Genomic DNA, 23,136 nt, shown 5'->3' with positions numbered 1-23,136 from the left:
GTCACCCCAACCCAATTTGGCTGCATGAAGCAGCCTTCCTTTCTTTTCCTCCCACCTCGGAGCCTCTTGTTTGCAGTAAGGGTGGTGAGCTTCCACTGCTTCAGCCCTTCCCCAACTTCGAGTCTTTTCTAGCGAATAGCTTCAGTACTGGTCATAACTTTCCCATGCAGCAGAAGAGTAAAATTGATCAGAAGAGCAGCAGGGAAAACTATGAGACTTCTTGTAAGTTTTTACTCTGCAGCTGTTGAAGAAGCTCTGGGCTGCATGAGAGGCAAGGGAGCTGACTGCACATTACAATGCATCACTACACTTGGTTCATATTGGGAAGTTTATCTTCCCAACCATAAGGGATAGAAATGATTCTGCAGACACTGATGGCACTCTTTTGGGAAAGCTTCCTGCTCACTGGTGTGAATGGCCTTTTCAAGTCCTTGTTTGGAATCACTTTGAACGTGGAGTTTGCAAGGAGCTAAGTCCTTTTCCAACATTAATCTTCCTTCTGCGTCTTATATACAGAAAGCAGTTTGGGGTGAGTGGTCATGTAGAAATAATTACGGTTAGTTTTTTAAACAGGGTTATGTCAGCATAATAAAAAGACTTCGATACGACTTTTACATTACAGGCATGTGCTCAGCTAAGCAGAAGGAAGTTCATTTGCTTGGAGAACAACATAAATGTGACTTTCTTCAAATTTTATTTTTTACAGAAGTAAGATGGAATCATATTTGGAGGGATTAAATGTTTTGGTAAACTCAGATATTAAGTGACATATTAATTGAAACCTAATTTTGTTTTGAAACTTGGAATGTTATTGCTAGAACAAGTGGCTATTTCTGTATCTTTATTCTTTACAAAAGACGGACATGATCATTTTTATACATTTACACTAAAATCAAATTATGGATTAGTACTTACCTACCTTTGGTTGGCACAAAGGCTGAAACAATGTGATTTTTTGGAGCCCCACATGAAAACTCCTTATTGTTTGTTTTTTGCTTTTTTTAGTTTAAAGTTTTCATGGTTACAGGGCTAGCTGCAACCCTGTGCTGTTTCTGGTCTCTGAGTGCACACCTCTGGTATCAGGCCTTGTGCCTTTACCTCTCCTGTGGTGGAACTCAGCAATTCACCCATTGTTAGACTGAGCCCTAGGCTACAGTGCCTTATCCTTAACCAGCAGGTCCAACTGGATTCAACACCTGTGGTTCGTTCTTTCAGGAGTCTGACCAGTGTTATCCAGTGACAAAACCAAAATATTGTTTATTTTAACTGTAGAAATAGCATGTAGAGAAAAAGGATTTTAAAACAGTCTACCTCTTATCTAAAGGTTTTCCATCCCCTCATGCTCACGTAGGTAGGCGTACCTTCTTCAGACATCTCATTGAGTGCCTGTGTCTTAGCCTGGTTCCCTGCAACAACGCTCGTCTCTCTCTCGAGACAAGGAGAGTTCCTCTTAAAACTGCTATAGTCTTCTTCGTCTTTTGTTTCCTGTCCTTTTCCTGTCTTGGCATTGTCTTTTAACCCTCAAGTGGTTGCAGAGAAGTGGCTTTATCTTGAGTCATTCTTTTTCCTTCATGCTTGTTTGTCTTTTGCAGCCTGTATTAAACTAACCCAATATATTCATACAGTAAACATTCCAGTAACCAGGTCTACAGTATTCAGCCATTATTACAGACTAAATAATCTCAGTTCCCTCAGCCTCTCCTCATAAATCATGTGCTCCAGCCCCCTCATCATTTTTGTTGCCCTCCATTGGACTCTTTCCAATTTTTCCACATCCTTCTTGTAGTGTGGGTCCCAAAACTGGACACAGTACTCCAGATGAGGCCTCACCAATGCCGAATAGAGGGGAATGATCACGTCCCTCGATCTGCTGGCAATGCTCCTACTTATACAGCCCAAAATGCCGTTAGCCTTCTTGGCAACAAGGGCACACTGCTGACTCATATCCAGCTTCTCGTCCACTGTAACCCTAGGTCCTTTTCTGCAGAACTGCTGCCGAGCCATTCGGTCCCTAGTCTGTAGTGGTGCATGGGATTCTTCCATCCTAAGTGCAGGACTCTGCAGGACACTTGTCCTTGTTGAACCTCCTCAGATTTCTTTTGGCCCAATCCTCTAATTTGTCTAGGTCCCTCTGTATCCTACCCCTACCCTCCAGCGTATCTACCTCTCCTCCCAGTTTAGTGTCATCTGCAAACTTGCTGAGGGTGCAATCCACGCCATCCTCCAGATCATTCATGAAGATATTGAACACATCTGTCTGTCCTTACTATTAGCTTGTATTCTGCCAGGCCAGTAACCACAGAGTCTATAACTAAAAGCTGTTACTTGCAAGTGGGTCCCCATGGCCCCATCCTTGTGCATTCCTCCTCAGTGGGGGCTGTTGGTTTGTATTGCAGTTGTGCCTAGGGGTCCAAATCAAGGTCCATTGTTCAGGCACAGTACAAGTACCTAGTGCTTCCCTTGAGTCCCTGCACTGAAGAGTTCACAATCTAAGGATGGGATTTTCCTAATGGGTTTAGGAGCAAATTACAAAACACCATTAGCTGTTATTAGTCATTCAGAACTTCAGCACAGTCCTTTGTTCAGTGGCTTCGGTCTCCCTAGCCTTCCAGCCTATAGCATGTCTGATCTTCAGAAAGGAAATCTCCGTTCTCTTCTCCCCTCAGGGCTTGGCTTGCAACTGTAGGGTTCACTGAACTAGAATGCCTGACTCAAGTGTTTGGGAGCAGAGACCATCGAAGACTATTTCAACAGAAGAGGAAGTTCAGATGCAAGAGGGAATTTTTTCCCCATGTCTTCCAAGGAGACAGTTACTCCTGTAGTGGAGGAGTTACAAGTTATCAGCATAGATAAGTCAGACAACCCAAATGAGGGGAACTACCTAAATGGGCAGTGTTTTACAAAATACATGGAATAAATACTAGCAGATCTCGTGGATAGATTTATTATTTACTGTGCAAGTACACAAGGCTCTTTATAGGATATGTGAATGGTCCTATCCTAAATTATGCATACATTCTGTGAGTTTTCACACACACGCACAAATTAACATGTACACTAGATTAAATTGTTTGCTTGCTGGTAAAGGAGCCATTCAGCTCTCTAAGGGGTGACTTCTTTCTAAAAAACTTCATGAATAGAAAAATAGAAGCATCTCTGAGAAGGCACTCTGCAGCAGCTACCATACAGACTTTCCCCTGCTTCCCCAAAGTATGGTGGGATGGGTATAAAGAGATGTCAACCACAGAAGATGAATTAAAATCCAAGATCTGCAAGACTTCCCTAGCTGCTTCTTTGTCCTATATGCTTCTGTGGACATTGGAGTTTTCCTACAAAGTGGTTTCTAGGATATAATTATAACCCTTGGAAGTGAACAGAACTTAGCAGCTTCAAATTTCTGTAATAGAGAGGAGGCCTTTAGAAAAAAGATGTCTGAATTTGTCTGTAAGGATAAGCACATCGTGTCTCCTACAAGTGGATAAGCACATAGATGGATGAGACTAGAACTTTCACCAGGAAGAAAAAATCCCTTTGTTCTTATCACCAAAATGTCTCGAAAAATTGTGTGGCCACCCCAACTTGTTCTTTCAGGATTGCTGCTGCTTTGGCGTACAACTCAGATGTGTCAGCTGATTAAATTTCAAGGTGGCCACTTGGGGGTAAGGCATACTTTTACCAGACACAATACAATCACGTCCTCTGATGTTGAGGATGACAGAGTGGTCCCACTGTGCTAGAGATGTTTTTGAAAGAGTAGGGGTTCTTCTATTGTATATTTCCTCGAAGTTACCCCTCTTCCTGGGACATCACTACTGCTCACTTCTCAATGGGAAGGCTTGCCAGAGATGCTTTATAAATAAAGAAGACATTCTAAGTTAAACAGCTTAGAATGTCTAAGTTAAAGCAGTTCCTTTGCTCAAGAATTCATGCCTAACAGCACATCCCTTTTTAGTCTTCAAGCTGGAACTGTTTTCTCATACAAGGTTTGCATGGTTGCTGTCATTTTTCTATATTTTACAGCTTCAGATGAATTTTTCTGAGGAGGAAATAGAAGAGGGCAGAGGTCCTATACCTGCTTGACAACTCAGGCTGAACACAATCAAGGGTGAAGATTGCTTGATGTGCCTTTTGAAGAAAATACAATGAAAAATAAGATTTTCTTTTCTCCCTCTTTCCCTGGCTTATCTTGCTTCAGACTTTTTGTTGTTGTTTGAGACCCCTTCCTTCCTTTGTGAAGTGAGGCGGGGTGGTGGTGGCGGAGAGTATTTCGTTTGGGATTCCTCATCTCTCTTTTCCTCCTTCAAGCATCTTCTGTTTTGCACTTTGGCATACTGTTTCCCTCTGCCAAATTTAGACACCTTTCAAGAATAGTGAACCATGTAAATTATGCTAGATTGAGGATTGCTTTAATGGTAAAAAGGCTAACATACATTATTTATGTTTTGTATATAGACAGTGTTAGCATGGTGGAAATAATCTGAGACTGGTTCCAATGGATTGATCTGCATGTAACACATGCTGGGAATGGGCAGCTGTAACGTCAGATAAATCTTTTCATGCATAAATGGAATGTTTAATAATGCAGTTCTTTGGAATCAAAACTAAATCACAGCAGCTTAGTAAATTAAAGGATTTTGTCTTTAATTTATTAGCTTGTTTTTCTTTCCTCCTGCCAGTCTGTTTTCTGAGGAGCTAAGCTTTTATTTATACTATGTTTTCAGTGAAGTATATTGTCATACAGGATAAAGTTTTAAAAAAAAAATTCATTGGTTGCCTTATCCTGATATATATCTAGCCTATAAACCATTGTGCATTTAACAAACACAAAACAACATTTATATTAATAAGTAAGCGTGGTACGTACTGGCACATGGGCCAGAAAATGTTGAGGCAAGTTCAGTTGTAGACAGGAGAAAAGTCTTTCAGTCTTTCTCCAGTGAAGAATGAATAGCATAATCTTTTACAGCTAGATCTTAAGCACACTTTTATCCCATATAACTGTAATATTAGCCACCATGTGCTGTATTTCTGCAGAAGCATCAAATGGTATCTGTATTTAAATATCAGGCAAATTTTACTAGTTTCTGAGCTGCCACTTTCATAGAATATTTCTTTAAAAAGAATCTATAGGTTGTAAAGAATCTAAACATTACTTGTGAACAAAATTCTCGAAGTCTTCCCTACAGAGCTCACACAAGCATATCTAGTACATCTTACCTTGTGTTCCCTTTTTAACTATGAAGTAACTTATTTGAGATATGAAGAGGGATATTGGGTCCAGGTAATATGCAGTGGTAATTGAATATTAGATACTGTAGCAAATAGTCACTCAGTGTTATACCACCTAAGCTACTGCCTGTTTTCAAAAAATATTTTGTTCCTAATTCTTTTCCTATTTGTTAATTGCATGCTTTTTGGCTAGTGAGCCAGAGGGAAGAAAGGTTTAATGAATCATAGCTGCAGCTGGGAGGCAAAACTACTTTTGAGTTTTGTGGCTTTTAAAATAAATGTGGAAAAGCTGTTTTGTTCTTTTTCTTTTGTTTTTTACTGTGGGAAACATCATATTTTTCAAAATACTTTAGAGAACTAATTTATCAACAGTTCAGATTTTCTACACAGGATAGTCAGTTATTCATTATAGCAAAATCTATTACCTTTGTTCTGACCTTCTTTTGATGATAAATTGCTTGCCATAGTTTGCTGTAAATGTTACATAAAAATATGAAGTTGTATTTTTTCTTAACAATTCCAACAACTTGGTAATGAGGACATGATGCAGTCTGTTTTGTTTCTGATTTTCTTCAGCTTCCAAAATACCCTGTTAAGAAGTTTCATTGTGACGTGCATCCTAAGTTAGAGAGATCTCCAATGTATATTTCTCCTCTGGTGAGAAAGAGGAAGATCTTTTCAGTTTTTGACCAAGGTCTTTCTTAACCTTTTCTGTCACTGTATTAAAGAAAGACATACAACTGTATTTCACTGATAACTGGAAGTATCTGGAAGACTCTGTGGAGAATCTCTGACAAGAAGGTGCTTGAACTGTGACAACAGCAAAGTGGAACTGATTTAATTCTGGCCAATTTTACGATGTAGATCTTGGTGAATCACTCTGCTGATGATGATTGGATGACATTCTTGGCAGAAGTGGGAGTAGAGACTAACATTTGTCTTCCCTTTCACTTTTAATAGGAGTAGATTTTTCAGGTGCTGCTCCTGCTGAGCCACACCAGAGAATTAACTAAATTCTTATTGGCTTCTTACTGTTCTTGCTGGGTTATGTGTTAAGGGCAGCTGTGGCAACACAGGTGCAGTTCTGGGGAGGTCACCCTGTTCTCCCAAGCTATAAGTATATGTTCAAGTACTAGAGATGTCTCCAGATATATAGGAAAAAATTACTCTTCAGTAATAGACTTTTAAGATTAAAAAAAGGAAAGCATGTACAGTACCTGTCCCAGTTGTATATATTCCCCTGTAAAGATAAAAATCCAACCCTTAAATTTGTATAAATTCCTAGTCCCACATCCCCCAAGTTCACCACATACAGCTATATGTAGCTTTTTATGAAAAAACAGCAATTTTGAAGCAAGCTGCATGCTTAAAGCAAAGACTCTGTAACCAGATAGCTAACATGTTTTCTCTCACAACTCATTTTTCCAGTGTAGATAAAGCCTCTTTCATCCGTGTACAATCTGTTCCTGTTTAGAAGATTATTTTTGTAACCAAAAGGAGAGCCACAGGTTTTTAAATGAAAGATGAGATGCTGCAGCACAATTCCTTGGCAAGGGATGGGTTCTTCTGCAAATTCTATGGTCATGGAATCACAGAGTAAGCAGGAGTCCTGGTTTATAGTAATAAAATATATTTTAACATCAGTGTTAAAAATTCCTCATACAATAAGTACAAACTCCCCTTTTTGTATGTGCCAGCCCTCCTAACAGTGTATAATCCATTGGAATAGTCTTCTTCCTCTCCCTAAAAGTCTGTAACACAAGAATGCCAAATATGCTTTTGGAGCAAGGAAGGGTGAGCAGCAGAGTAGGGAATAAGAGATCTGCTTATTCTCCCTCTCCTTCTCCCCCTCCCACTCCACCGCCTCATCTTCCCACTGCTTGCTGCTGGTGTCGGTTGGGAGTGTTATGTCACTGACATGCTGTACACTTGATTGTTTGTGCTGAAAGTTCACAGCCCCTCTTTGAACGACTGTGATTATAGTGTTTTCAGGAGGGATGGGGGTTATTTCTCTCCTCCGCGCTCTCCTTAAAATCTCCTGGAAATATTGGAACAAATCGGCAAAACAGCTCTCATCGGCCTTTTTGGCTTTCAACAGGGCAGTGGTCACAATTTCTCTGCCTACTGACTGACCTCTGTATGGTCAACCTTAGTATAGATTTTTCGGTTCCATCTGCCAGTGAGGAACATCTCATCACTTTCACAGTCTAGGGTGCATATTATTGAACGTGGCCAGAGGCTTGGTTTTGTTGGTCATTTTTGAGTCTTTTAATGTCATCTTCATCCACTTATTCCCCGACCATTGAACAGCCAAGTGGGAAAAGAGTAAAGTAAGCAAGTTCACAGTGAGTCCCCTGGCGTAGATGGGATAAAACAGAGAAGTAATTTCAATTCCTAATTTCAAGTGCCGGTTCTTACTCTGAGGAGATGTGCAGATCATCCATGCATTCTACTTACTGGTAGCCTTACGTATTGGTGGATTCACATTGCTGTTAACTGACTGTCACTACTGTAGCATATTTTCACAATAATTCCAGGACATTATATATTTGTGTTTGTCAAATGCCAGTAACTCCTGTTTGATAGTACACCTTAAAGCAGAAAAGTGCATTCATCAATTAGTTTGATCCAGGTCTCTCCAAAACTCGCAAACCTTCTCATGGCTGTAATTGTCCATCCCTCTGCTCCCAAAATTAAATTCAAAGTGAACAGCCATGAATGAAAAGCTTACCTTGAGGTTACTTCACTACCTGTCTGATCCACCAGGGTTATTTGGGCATTGATCCAGAATATGCATGTGGTCATAGCTGCCATTATCAAGCAAATTTTCCCAGGGAGATGCCAAGGTTTGAGTAGTTAGTGAGAGTTCACAAAAGACCTCAGTTAAGGGTGGGGGCTGGGGGAGGAACGGTGATGTTTCTGGTTATCTACACAGTGTGTTCTTGTTTAACCAAAATAACATGATTGGACTGGATGAGACCCAAGGTCCATGAAGTCCAGTATCTAGCTTCTGACAGGGCTAGCACCAGATGCTTTAAAGTCAGGTGCAAGAACCATGCAATTGGCGGATGTGGATTAATAACCGCCAACCCCTCTTCCCACCCCCCCTTTAGGTCTCAAGCCAAATCCTGATCTCTCATAGACGGAATAAGTCCTGAAGCACATGGTTTAATATCTTTTCCAACTTTTGGTTCGTTGGGATGACTCTGGAACAGAAACTGTAACATTCCAGCTGCATCCTTGACTTTCATGATGTGACTTTCCAAAGGGCTATATATTTTGCTTACTGCTTTGCTTCCAAATCTCATGCCTGTGGTTGAACCCTAAAGTGTTCACTTCCTTTTTTAGAGAACCTGGCCTTACTGTGTGAGAGCAGCTGATTGTGCCACTTGAGAGTCCTGCTCAGGAATGGGCTGTTCAAGAGGATGTGCTAACATGAGTTGTTTATTGCTTGTACACAGCTGCTCAGCTCCTCAGGAACTATTCCAGCCAGCTGAGGTTGAGAATCAAGTGCTTGCAAGCTGATGCATTGATGGATGTGTAGCAGGAGAAATACTTACGTAACTCAGGGTATGTCTACACTGCAAACAGGTGTGATTGCAGAACATGTAGCCAGACCTGAGCTAGCTTTGATCTAGCCAGCTTGAGTAACAGTAGCAGTGAAGCTGCAGCAGTACCGACTTCAGTACGGGCGAACTGCTTAAGACTGTAGTCAGGGTCTTGGATGGGCTTGTTGTATAGCTCATATTGAAATCGGTGCTTCCAAAACATCATTGCTATTGTTACTCAAGCTAGCTCGATCAGCGCTAGCTCAGGCTTGTCTACACATGCTGCAATCACACCTCTGACATCTTCTCAGGAGAAATTCTGACTCAGTACAACGTCGGTGTCTTGCTTCGTATGGTGGGCGGGGGGCATCAACCATACAGCCAACACAGAGGCGGCAGAAAAACTAAATAGGAATGTTTGTTTGCTTAGTCCTGTGTGTCTTTATAGAAGGACATACCAGATGGACTACTTTAAAAAACACATGGAGAGAAAATGTGTGTGTTCATGGTAGGATGGGAGGATGGAGAAAGATAAACTCATAGAAAATGGGAATGAGAGAAGGAGTGGACAAAGAAAAATCTAGAAATTAGACACATTGTTAGTCAACAATATGCAATAGTGAAGTAGTGGCAGGAGCCATAGTGAAGGCTCATGTTACCTGGCTTCCAGTATTAAAACTGGGAATTGAAATGGAAAAAAGAGAAAATGAGCGAAAGCTGTCATTGCATTAGGCATTAATTACTCCTGGGGGAATTTTGCATCACTGTGTGTGCACAGAATTCATGGCTCCCGCAGATGTCTTTGCTTCCCTGAAGAAAAATGACTTCTGATGGGGAAGCAAAGGGAAGCTGCAAGGGTGGTCACGCACAGGTTGGTGTGGGCGCCTGGAGCAGCTGGTAGAGACGTAAATCACTGTGGGTGGCCGGGGGTGGGGGTGGGGGGTGCTGGGCAGTCGTGCATGTGAGAGAGACAGACACTCTGTCCCTCTTGCTCACTATTGCAGAACGCTCAGCGTGGAGGGTCAGGGCTTTGGGATGTTTCTGAGGAGCAGGCGTGGGGCAGGCTCTGTCCCCTCAGGCAGAGCAGAATGTAGCAGCCTGCCTGCTTAGTGAATTGTTCCCATTGTTCTTAGTGAATTCCCCCAGGGGTATAAAACAGGTGTAAAAATTTGAAGGCTCCTGTACATTGCCAGAGTGGTAATGTCCTTACTGTAAAGGACAGTATGGCCTTATAAATGCTTATGGTGCTTTAGTAATTAGAACTGGTCTAAATTTTTGAACTGAAAAAATTTCCTATCAAAATGTGCTCCATGAATTAAAAATTCAACACCAAAAATTAAAAATTCTGCACACAATATTTTAGAATTCTGCAAAATTCTACATACTTTATTTGTTAAAATAATGCAGAATAATCATGCTGGTTTCAATTATTTTGGTAATTTATTTAAACTACAATACAATGGATGGAGAATGGGAGGGGGGAGCATTGGAGGAAATCCCCAACCCCCCTCTGTCTAATAGTAATGTAGCTAGTATTGACCCTTTACTTCTAGTTATTAGTCAACAAATATAGGCAGCCATATGCTGTGTTACATCATAAGCAACTGAAGATCAAGCAAGGGCTGGGGACTCAAACTCACAACTTATACCAGCTACTGATCATCTCCAGAAAGGTCAGTAACAGTTTTTTGGCGCAGAATTCCCTCAGGAGTAATTAATGGCCAGATTTTGAAGAGTGTTGAACATCCAACAGCTTCCATTGAGAACAATGGAGATCTACCCCACTGCCCCCAATAAACGCACACCTCTTTGACAGCTGGGTGCTGAGCTCTCAAAAACTTGGCCCTAAAACTCTTCAGGTTGTAGCTACTTTTCAAAAAGATTCTACATGTCTCCACCTCCTACCTACTGTACATTTTGAGTTGCAAACCTCTATCAGTGTCTTCTCATTCTCTTGGCATTCCATCTGTCTGTCTTGTCCTCCCATCGCAGTTTGAATGAGTGATTGAATACAATGAAAATACGTCTTTAGCAAAAGCTTGATGCGTAGAATAGGGTATGATAGATTGGAAAGTGTATTTATTTCTCTCACTCAAAGTTTTTTAAAAAAAAAAAGTGGGGTGGGATATGTGCCTGATCTGTTGCAGCACGGTGTTACTGTGAGTGGCATAAACTACTCAGAGAAGAAATAGAAACTACTAGTAAAAATGAAAAAAAAAAAAAAAAAACCCTGAAAAATCTTAGAGGAAACAATATTTTAGGACAGGGTAGCATTCTTGAAGGCAGTGAAGATTAAATAGGTTACCAAACCTGTTATCAGTTATGATTCTGCAGTTTGATTTGATTCTGTTATTTCCCCGTAATGTGCAGGAAGAGCCCCCTCTAACAGTCTGTTGATGGGCTTCTCTTTGCCTCACAGGTTCTCCTTTGTTGATTTTTAGTTTGCAAACCCTTGAAGACAAAGTCTCTGTTTCCTTTCCTCTCTGGATAGTACTATTAGAAATTTACAAAGAAATAATAAATAGCTTCTGAAAATCATCCATCAGAAATGGAAATCTGCTATACATTGAAAATATAATGAAATATGCTACACTGTACCTTTAGACACAGACTGTCCAGAGACCCATTCTGATGTGCAGGTTGGGCCTTTTTGGTGATTCCCATGTCCATGTTAAATGGGAGATTTAAACTGCATCTGAGCTTTAATAGTAATAATATTGCCACATCTCTTGTACATAGTAGATGACATATATGCATTATGTAACTGAGATTGGTAGAACACTATTACAGAAATCTCTTCTTGGCAGTGTGTGCAGAAGGGGCCTCTAGATTTCCCCAGCATTACTTCCTGTCAGGCCTTAGGGGACTTCTGACTTTCAGTTTCTTTAAAGCTGAATCAGGAGCATCGAACTGCACTTAAATTCAGGTTCTGTATAAGAAACTAAAGGTTATTAAAAGTACCTGGGCTACCAGCAAAGTGACTTGGCAGAACTGTGGGTAAAACCAGACCATCATTTTTCCTTTTGAAATCTGTTCTCAGCAGCACTTCACTGTTAATTGAGCCATATTTGATATCAAGTTTCAAAACACTTAATTAAGAAGCCTTTTCAATTTCTCCCTAGTTAGCTTTGTCAGAGGAGACTGAAAGTTAAGGTACCATGGAAGTGTTGTTGCAGGCAGGGGAAATGTTTCGAACTTGCTCTTCCAAATGCAATCTGCCATTTTTCCGCAACACTTAAAACGTGGTTGGGCTTGGCTAGTTTTTGGTTACAAAGGCTTAAAATGGGGTGCTTACTGCACTCCTGATCTAGCCTATTAAATAAACAGTTTATAGTAGCAGCCCAATTGCCTTTGAGAAACAGATGGGGCAAGAGATATGATGGAATCTAGGAACTCAAATCTAAACGGGGAGGAAGAACTGAGGTAATAAAAGACAAATTTAAAAAACATTTCTATACTATGTATGTCTTCCTCTACTGCTTCCTTCCCCTCACTTTTTTCTTGCATTCTTTCACTGAGAACTTTTTCACACAGAGAAAGGATATTACTCATAGAACTCATAGAATATCAGGGTTGGAAGCAACCTCAGGAGGTCATCTAGTTCAACCCCCTGCTTGAAGCAGGACCAATCCCCAATATCCCTAAATGGCCCTCTCAAGGATTGAACTCACAACCCTGGGTTTAGCAGGCCAATGCTCAAACCACTGAGCTATCCCTCCCCCCAAAAGAAGTCGCGTTCCCTGATCAGGAATCAAACCCGGGCCGTGGCAGTGAGATCACTGAATCCTGACCACCAGGGAGCTCTGGGGGGAGGGATAGCTCAGTGGTTTGAGCATTGGCCTGCTAAACCCAGGGTTGTGAGTTCCATCCTTGAGGGGGCCATTTAGGGATCTGGGGAAAAAATTGGGGATTGGTCCTGCTTTGAGCAGGGGTTTGGACTGGATGACCTCCTGAGGTCCCTTCCAACCCTGATATTCTATGATTACCATAACACACTTTTTACAAGCTGTTATATTTTTAAAATTTTCAGTAGGGCTCTCAAGCGATTAAAAAAAATTAATCGCTATTAATCGCACTGTTAAACAATAATAGAATAACATTTATTTAGATAGTTTTGGATATTTTCTACATTTTCAAATATATTGATTTCAATTACAACACAGAATACAAAGTGTACAGTGATTACTTTATATTTATTTTTATTACAAATATTTGCACTGTAAAAAGATAAAAGAAATAGTATTTTTCAATTCACCTGATACAAGTACTGTAGTGCAATCTCTTTATCATGAAAGTTGAATTTACAAATGAAGAATTATGTATAAAAAAAGTCTGCATTCAAAAATAAAACAATATAAAACTTTAGAGCCTACAAGTCTACTCAGTCCTACTTCTTGTTCAGCCAATCGCTCAGACAAACAAGTTTGTTTACATTTGCGGGAGATAATGCTGCCCACTTCTTGTTTACAGTATCACGTGAAGGTGAGAACAAGTGTTTGCATGGCACTTTTGTAGCCAGGGTCGCAAAATATTTATGTGCCAGCTGCGCTAAAGATTCATATGTCCCTTCATGCTTCAACCACCAGTCCAAGGGACATGCGCCCATGCTGATAACGGGTTCTGCTTGCTAACCATCCAAAGCAGTGAGGACCAATGCATGTTCACTTTCCTCATCTGAGTCAGATGCCACCAGCAGAAGGTTGATTTTCTTTTTCGGTGGTTGGGGTTTTCTAGTTTCCGCATTGGAGTGTTGCTCCTTTAAGACTTCTGAATGCACGCTCCACACCTCATCCTTCTCAGATTTTGGAAGGCACTTCAGATTCTTAAAGCTTGGGTAAAGTAATCTAACTATCTTTAGAAATCTTACATTGGTACCTTCTTTGTGTTTTATCAGACCTGCAGCGAAAATGTTCTTAAAATGCGCAACATGTGCTGGGTTATCATCTGAGGCTGCTATAACGTGAAATATATGGCAGAATGCGGGTAAAACAGAGCAGGAGACGTACAATTCTCCCCAAGGAGGTCAGCCACAAATTTAATTAATGCATTATTTTTTTGATGAGCATCATCAGCATGGAAGCATGTCCCCTGAAGTGGTGGTCAAAGCATGTAGATGCATATGACTGTTTAGCATATCTGGCAGGTAAATACCTTGCAATGCCTGCTACAAAAGTGCCATGCGAACGCCTGTTCTCACTTTCAGGTGACATTATAAATAAGAAGCGGGCAGCATTATCTCCTGTAAATGTAAACAGACTTGTTTGTCTTGGGGATTGGCTGAACAAGTAGGAGTACTGAGTGGACTTGTAGGCTGTAAAGTTTTATATTGTTTTGCTTTTGAGTGCAGTTATGTAACAAAAAGGTCTACATTTGGAAGTTGCACTTTCACAATTAAAGAGATTGCACTACAGTACTTGTATGAGAAAAATACTATTTTTTTTGTTTGCCATTTTTACAGTGCAAATACTTGTAATAAAAAATAAATATAAAGTGAGCACTGTCTACTTTGTATACTGTGTTGTAATGGAAATAAGTATATTTGAAAAAGTAGAAAAACATATATCCAAAAATATTTAATACATTTTAATTGGTATTCTGTTACTTAACAGTGTGATTAAAACTGCGATTAATCATGATTATTTTTTTAATTGTGATTAATTTCTTTGAGTTAATTGTGTGAGTTAACTGCGATTAAAAGATAGCCCTAGTTTTCAGCCCTGTAATATTAGAGCACTACCACAGCCTCGTGCTTCCTGGACTATTAAAACAACTTGTCATGACTTAATGCTGTATTTTACTCTCTTTGCTTGCTTTAGAGCAGGGATAATCATATGGGAAAATGGAAATATGTTAGTGGACTATTTTCCATTTCTCCCTGAAAGAGGTTACAGAGAGAATAAACTTTGAGGTTTTGTGGGGGAAAAAATAGATTTTTTTTTTTTTAAAGCCAGCTCATGTAGTCTGTGTCAGGGCACTAATTGCTCCCAATTTTAATGAGGTGAATATTTGTTTAAAACTAATTGCTGTAAAAGTATTGGAAAGTATTAAGGGAGACTATGCTAGGCTGGGGAAGACGCTTAAGGAAATCGAGGCTCAGGTGATCTTTAGTGGGATTCTGCCTGTTCCTTGAGAAGGGCAACAAAGGCGTGACAAGATTATGACTATCAACAGATGGCTCAGGCAGTGGTGCTAGAAGGAGGGCTTTGGGATGTCTGGCCACTGGGAGGCATTCCTGGACAGAGGACAGTTCTCTCGGGATGGACTTCATCTGAGTAGGGAAGGAAATAGACTTCTAGGATGGAGGCTGGCACAACTGATTAAGACAGCTTTAAACTAGGAATCTGGGGGAGATGGTTGGGAGATGTCCAGGTAATCTCCACGCCGGATTTTAGCACTGAGAGGAAAGAAAACGAAGTAAGAAAGGATACAGCCGAGGGTAGGAGAATGGCTATAAGGAGGAAGGGCAGTGTGGATACCAGTCTAATAGGTTCTATTGGCTGTAGAATGACCGTGCCTCATTGGGTAAAGAACGTGAGCAAGGCCAAACAGCAAAAATGAAGATGTTTGTACACCAATGCGAGGAGCCTAGTAACAAAATGGAGGAACTAGAGCTACTGGTGCAGGAAGTGAAACCAGATATTGTAGGGATAACAGAAACAGGGTGGAATAGTAGTCATGACTGGACTACGGGTATTGAAGGGTATGTGCTGTTTAGAAAAGACAGAAATAAAGGTAAAGGTGGTGGAGTAGCATTGTCTATCAATGACGAGGTAGACTGTAAAGAAATAAGAAGCGATGGAATGGATAAGACAGAGTCTGTCTGGGCAAAGATCACATTGGGGAAGAAAACTACTAGAGCCTCCCCTGGAATAGTGCTTGGGGTGTGCTATAGACCGCCGGGATCTAATATGGATATGGATAGAGCCCTTTTTAATGTTTTTAATAAAGTAAATACTAATGGAAACTGTGTGATCGTGGGAGACTTTAACTTCCCAGATATAGACTGGAGGACGAGTGCTAGTAATAATAATCGGGCTCAGATTTTCCTAGATGCGATAGCTGATGGATTCCTTCATCAAGTAGTTGCTGAACCGACAAGAGGGGATGCCATTTTAGATTTGGTTTTGGTGAGAAGTGAGGACCTCCTAGAAGAAATGGTTGTAGGGGACAATCTTGGCTCAAGTGATCATGAGCTAATTCAGTTCAAACGGAACGGAAGGATCAACAAAAATAAATCTGCAACTAGAGTTTTTGATTTCAAAAGGGCTGACTTTCAAAAATTAAGGAAATTAGTTAGGGAAGTGGATTGGACTGAAGAATTTATGGATCTAAAGGTAGAGGAGGCCTGGGATTATTTTAAATCAAAGCTGCAGAAGCTATCGGAAGCCTGCATCCCAAGAAAGGGGAAAAAATTCATAGGCAAGAGTTGTAGACCAAGCTGGATGAGCAAGCATCTCAAAGAGGTGATTAAGAAAAAGCAGAAAGCCTACAGGGAGTGGAAGATGGGAGGGATCAGCAAGGAAAGCTACCTTATTGAGGTCAGAACATGTAGGGATAAAGTGAGACAGGCTAAAAGTCAAGTAGAGTTGGACCTTGCAAAAGGAATTAAAACCAATAGTAAAAGGTTCTATAGCCATATAAATAAGAAGAAAACAAAGAGAGAAGAAGTGGGACCGCTAAACACTGAGGATGGAGTGGAGGTCAAGGATAATCTAGGCATGGCCCAATATCTAAACAAATACTTTGCCTCAGTCTTTAATAAGACTAAAGAGGCTCTTAGGGATAATGGTAGCATGACAAATGGGAATGAGGATATGGAGGTAGATATTACCATATCTGAGGTAGAAGTGAAACTCAAACAGCTTAATGGGACTAAATTGGGGGGCCCAGATAATCTTCATCCAAGAATATTAAAGGAATTGGCACATGAAATTGCAAGCCCATTAGCAAGAATTTTTAATGAATCTGTAAACTCAGGGGTTGTACCGTATGATTGGAGAATTGCTAACATAGTTCCTATTTTTAAGAAAGGGAAAAAAAAGTGATCCGGGTAACTATAGGCCTGTTAGTTTGACATCTGTAGTATGCAAGGTCTTGGAAAAAAATCTGAAGGAGAAGGTAGTTAAGGACATTGAAGTCAATGGTAAATGGGACAAAATACAAGATGGTTTTACAAAAGGTAGATCGTGCCAAACCAACCTGATCTCCTTCTTTGAGAAAGTAACAGATTTTTTTAGACAAAGGAAACGCAGTGGATCTAATTTACCTAGATTTCAGTAAGGCGTTTGATACCGTGCCACATGGGGAATTATTAGTTAAATTGGATAAGATGGGGATCAATATGAAAATTGAAAGTTGGATAAGGAATTGGTTAAAGGGGAGACTATAACGGGTCCTACTGAAAGGTGAACTGTCAGGCTGGAGGGAGGTTACCAGTGGAGTTCGGCTCAGGGATCGGTTTTGGGACCAATCTTATTTAATCTTTTTATTACTGACCTCGGCACAAAAAGTGGGAGTGTGCTAATAAAGTTTGCGGATGATACAAAGCTGGGAGGTATTGCCAATTTAGAGAAGGACAGGGATATCCTACAGGAGGATCTGGATGACCTTGTAAACTGGAGTAATAGTAATAGGATGAAATTTAATAGTGAGAAGTGTAAGGTCATGCATTTAGGGATTAATAACAAGAATTTTAGTTATAAGCTGGGGACGCATCAATTAGAAGCAACGGAGGAGGAGAAGGGCCTTGGAGTATTGATTGATCATAGGATGACTATGAGCCGCCAATGTGATATGGCTGTGAAAAAAGATAATGCGGTCTTGGGATGCGTCAGGAGAGGTATTTCCAGTAGGGATAAGGAGGTTTTAGTACAGTTATACAAGGCACTGGTGAGACCTCACCTGGAATATTGTGTGCAGTTCTGGTCTCCCATGTTTAAGAAGGATGAATTCAAACTGGAAGAGGTACAGAGGAGGGCTACTAGGATGATCCGAGGAATGGAAAACTTGTCTTATGAAAGGAGACTCAAGGAGCTTAGCTTGTTTAGCCTAACTAAAAGAAGGTTGAGGGGAGATATGATTGCTCTCTCTATAAATATATCAGAGGGATAAATACCAGAGCGGGAGAGGAATTATTTAAGCTCAGTACCAATGTGGACACAAGAACAAATGGATATAAACTGGCCACCAGGAAGTTTAGATTTGAAATTAGACAAAGGTTTCTAACCATCAGAGGAGTGAAGTTTTGGAATAGCCTTCCAAAGGAAGCAGTGGGGGCAAAAGATCTATCTGGCTTTAAGATTAAACTCGATAAGTTGATGGAGGAGATGGTACGATGGGATAACATGGTTTTGGTAATTAAATATTCATGGTAAATAGGCCCATTGGCCTGTGATGGGATGTTAGATGGGGTGGGATCTGAGTTACCCAGGAAAGAATTTTCTGTAGTATCTGGCTAGTGAATCTTGCCCATATGCTCGGGGTTTAGCTGATCGCCATATTTGGGATCAGGAAGGAATTTTCCTCCAGGGCAGATTGGAAGAGGCCCTGGAGGTTTTTCACCTTCCTCTGTAGCATGGGGCATGGGTCACTTGCTGGAGGATTCTCTGTTCCTTGAAGTCTTTAAACCACAATTTGAGGACTTCAATAGCTCAGACATAGGTGAGAGGTTTTTTGAAGGAGTGCTGGGTGAAATTCTGTGGCCTGCGTTGTGCAGGAGGTCAGACTAGATGATCATAATGGTCCCTTCTGACTTAAATATCTATGAATCTATGAAAAGCTGTTTTAAGAAACTAACATTCATTAAAAGAATGTTGCATGTATATTTGCCCATTACTCGCATCTAGGTCTGCAAGATCCTGCGATATCGGACTCTAAAGTTTATTGCCTTTTCTGGTTTTTTTGGAGATATTTTTATGTCTTCTCTAAGCTCTGTGCTTTCGGACTGATGGTAACCAAGGCTAATTTACAGGTAGAGAGAGACAAACAATAGTCCCAATAAATCTTTTAAAAACGTCATGAAAATTTCTAGAATACTTTGTCACATATGATATACTGAATACACGAGTTGTGTGAAAGTTTTATCATCACTCATTTAGGAATGATCTGCATAACTCTTTTGTAGCTTTAGCACTTTTGAATAGTGTGTCCATTCCAAACTGTCACTGATAAACACCTTAGACCAAGATTTTCCAAAATAGGAGCCTAAAGTGAGACTTCTTACTCTGTGTTTAGACTCCTAAATAAGTGACCCGGGGTGAAATCCTGGCCTCTTGAAGTCAAAAGTAAAACTCCCATTGATTGCAGTGGGACCATGATTTTCACCCCCTGATTTTTCAAAAGTGGCTTATCATGCAATAGCTCCCATTGATGCATGTAAACACTCTTGGGTGCTCAGTCCCTCTTTAAATCAGGTCAGGGCTCAGGAAATTATTCCTGTTTGGGGCAGTCAGTGGGACTTTAAGCACTCATTTAATTTGTGTGTGTGCTTAAGCTTGTAAATAGAGCCCTTAATTCAGGAAAGCACTTTACTGTGGAGTGAGGAGTCCAGCTTTAGTCAGATCTAAGTTTGAAAAATCTTATCCTTTTATAACACCAACAATCATATATTCTCAATAATATGCTTGTCTGTAACAAACCACACAGAAACGATCAACTCCATGCTGCTAAAAGACAAAACAAAGTCATTTTTATTGCAACTTTAGAAAATCAAGAATTCAGATTCGGGAAATGGGAAGGTCCTGAATCTACAAGAGCAATTGATTTCCCTGGGGCTATATGTGCATGGATCTCATTCCAGGATTGTGGCCTATGGCTGCATGCTTAACTCTGAATCTTTGTTTGAATGTCTCAAAAATGAACTCTCATTAAAATATGTGCAATAATACAGACATTTCAATTATTTGGAATTTCAGTCTTTGATTTAGTTTAAAGAAAACTATTCAAATTTAAAATCAACATAAAGGAAAAAAGATATTGTTTTTTTATTTTGGTTTGAATATTTGACAGGAATTTTTTTTCCTCATCCTTTTTCTCAGATATTAGTGAGCTGGCGTCTTACAGTGTACTCATCTTTATAAAATTAAAATAGGGATTTATACATGGGACTAGATCTGACCATGAAAGTGGCCTAAGCTTTCAGTAATATGGCATTGTTGTGGTATATAGTTGCAATAACATATTATACATATTTAATGTTTTTTTAATCCCACTTAATTTTTCAATTCCTAGAAAACATTTTAACCCATGTATTTTCTCCATCATTCATTGCTGTTTTCTTTTACTGTAATTGCCTGGTTTCATCCATAACTGATCTGTTGCTAGTCTTTATCTGGATTTAAGAGCTTTTCTTCAGTGGGAAAAGCTAACGTGGTAACTAAGTCATGGTATAATCCTAATGTTGACAAGGCATTTGTAGTTTTTAGCTAGTGCTAACATGTTAAAACTGCAACTGCCTTGTCCACGCTAAGATGTTTACAGTGCGTTAGCAGCAGTGAAATACAAAACAAAACATTTTTCCCCTTAGAGTGGACACATCTTCACAGTGTGCTCTTTTAAGTGAAAAGACCTGTTAGGTGCCAGAATTGCTCATCTTCACCTGAAAAGGTACCAGAGAGCACTACAATCTTATCCCATACATACAGGCAGTTCTGCAGCTGCAGTTTTAATTGTTTGGCTTAAAAGTTTAAAATTGTTTTGGCGATGAAATATTCTGGAAGACTGATTCATTTTGTTGATATTCTCTAGGATGTGGCATTTAAAAAGAAACCGTTTTATGCTGCCACTAGATAGTGGTCTTTGGACACCAAGGTATGGATACTAAATTGTATTCAGGAAATTGTGGCTCATTTTTCTGCTGCACTCTTGTGCTGTATTCTGCTTTAATTATAAAATTCTGTGGATGCCTCAAGTAATTAAAAGCCTGAATTAAATATCAAAATAAAATAATATGATTGGATCATTATTCTTTGCATTTATTTTGAAATATAATTCAATTTACTTTATGCTGCCTCCCAAAATTTCAGTATGACTCAGATATTTGTATTGTAAGCCATAATTATATAACAGAAGATGTCTGTGAAGAAAATGGAACTCTTGATAGCCTGGCAAAGAACTGGAGTTTTTGTCTTCTGGAAATGCCTGGGAAGCGATTTGGGGGTTTGGTACCTACCAGGTGGTTCAGTGAGTTTAGCTATAAAAGCTTTGGGTTTTTGGGTTTTTCTAGTGATAGTGCATAACATCAACGTAAAGCATATAAACAAAAGGCTGAATCCACTGGTATGGGTGGAAATGATGTAAAGATGACCCCTATTGGAGATCAGCAGCACGGTATTTGTCAGGCTATAGTTGTGTTCCTGTCTTTACTATCAGAATCTAACTACTATAATACTCTCAACCTTGGTTCGTGCTGTCAAGATCATTGGCACTGACACTGTCCCTGGAAGGAATTTTTCTCTCTTCCAAAGCTGAGAATTGCTAAGGAATTTGAAAGAGCAACTCATGCTACACTATCTAAATCTTGTGAAGATTGAGCATTACTCTGTGAAGCCATAAATCGCAGCCTACCGAAAGTTAATTTGTTTGTTTGGTCCAAGTCTGTCCATTTCTTACAATTTTTAAAAATCAATTTGCAAGGCGGATGGTCTGAATTTTTGTATTTCAATTCCAAACTTTAATGTTTAATAACATGAGTATGTATATTCTAAAAAAAGTACTTTGCAAACATATTTATCATTATATACATGGGACCAAATGGTGCAGTCTGTGTCCAGGTTTTCTTATACAAATTGGTGTAGCAAGTGCTTACTTCTTTTTTGGATCATAGTTCATGGCAAAGCATGCCATTCAGATTAGATACGTTTTTTAGAACAATGAAGTTGCACTCATTTAAAGAGGATTTTTTTCCTAATGCATAGTGCAGGAAAGCTGTGACAAATTTTAAGACACTCTTGTCTTGGTTTTGATATCAAGACCTCTTTTATCTGTAAATATCTCTGATTTTATTAAAAATAATTCATGTACTTAGTTAAATCAAGCTACCTAATCCTAGATTTCTTTCTGTTAGAAATATTTCATTGTATTCAAGCTCTTTGGGACAGAGAGAGGGCTCGTGTTTGAACAGCACCTAGCAAAATATTATTTAACTTTGGGACCTTTGGATACGACTATAAATCCAGTCAGGACTGGAGCTCCTTTGTGGTAGGCGCTGTGCCATCACTGATGAAGAGCACACAATCTGCAAGGTGGGCCCCCCATTTGAGTAGGGCTGCTAAGAGTCACTGCTGGAAATGATATATAATAACAAACAGCATCAAGCCATTTTTCTAGTGGCCAGAAATTTTTTGTCATTGTTGCTTTATTTGTGTAACAAAATGTAAATTATTTGATTCGGAAGTCAATCAGCGCTTTTGATTCTGCATTGAAGTACTGTAATTATGCCCAGTGTTTTGTTTACACTGTGCTAAGAATGAGGCATATGTTGTGTTGTGGCTTGAAAAAATCCCCTCACCAGTGGTAACTAGGAAACTTCTCTGGGTGAATTTGGAGAGCAGCAGGGAGATCTAGCCATTGGTTGTTTTTTTGTTGGGTTTTTTTTTTCCAGTGTTCAAATCTTCCTTACAAGCATGTTTCTGTGGATGTTCCAAAAATGACTCTAATCTTGTTTTCCTAAGTCCAGCATTGTTTTCCTTTCCTTTCTTGTTTTCCTAAGTCCAGCAGTCAGTGCCTCTGCTGGTGATTTTAATTTTGTAATTAACTAGACTTGGTCCATTACACTGCTGCTATTCAGAATCCTATACGCAGCCATGAAACTGTAAAGAACTGTGTCCGTTTCACTCTGCTGCTGGTTGGAAAAGCTAAAAGCGATGGCAGAAATAGACACTAAGCTATTCACAAGGGAAGATGACCCAAGCACTTCTTCTCCCAACAGTTAGGATCTGGGTTGGGGAGAGAGAAAAAGAACTCAACTCTTCTAGGGGATGTTGATTGGCATCTTCCTACTTATCAGCTGCCTAGGGTGGGATTTTTGCAGGTGCTCAGTGTAAGTCTGACTGCTCGCATTGAAGTTAACAGGAGTTTCACCAGAGGCTGGTATAAATAAATGTGGGTGGTAGTAGGCTTTTTAGCAGGGCCTTGCCTTCATACCTCACTCATGCAGGAGAATGCTATATCCCATTTTTTTCGTATCTGCCTTTGGATGGTTGCTTTAATCCTCTGGCTAGTAGGAGTCTAGGACATTTTCCAAACCCTGCATTAAGCGTTCCTGGAATGTCCTACTTTCAGAGCATTTGCTGAGGATGTTTAAAAGTGAGTTTCCTAATTCTGAATATAACTTTGCTTAGATTTATAATTAACATGTATA

The 23,136-nt window shown here is 39.8% G+C and overlaps 1 protein-coding gene across 1 annotated transcript in view; it reads left to right on the top strand.

The window, feature by feature from the left end:
- TNKS (tankyrase) overlaps positions 1 to 23,136 on the top strand; it is a 278,738-nt gene that overhangs the window by 113,771 nt on the left and 141,831 nt on the right. The gene's annotated exons all lie outside the window — the stretch shown is intronic.

Source organism: Natator depressus, chromosome 4 (genome assembly GCF_965152275.1).
Source record: "Natator depressus isolate rNatDep1 chromosome 4, rNatDep2.hap1, whole genome shotgun sequence".
Classification (NCBI taxonomy): Eukaryota; Metazoa; Chordata; order Testudines; family Cheloniidae; genus Natator; species Natator depressus.
This window is presented reverse-complemented; position numbering and strand designations above follow the sequence as displayed.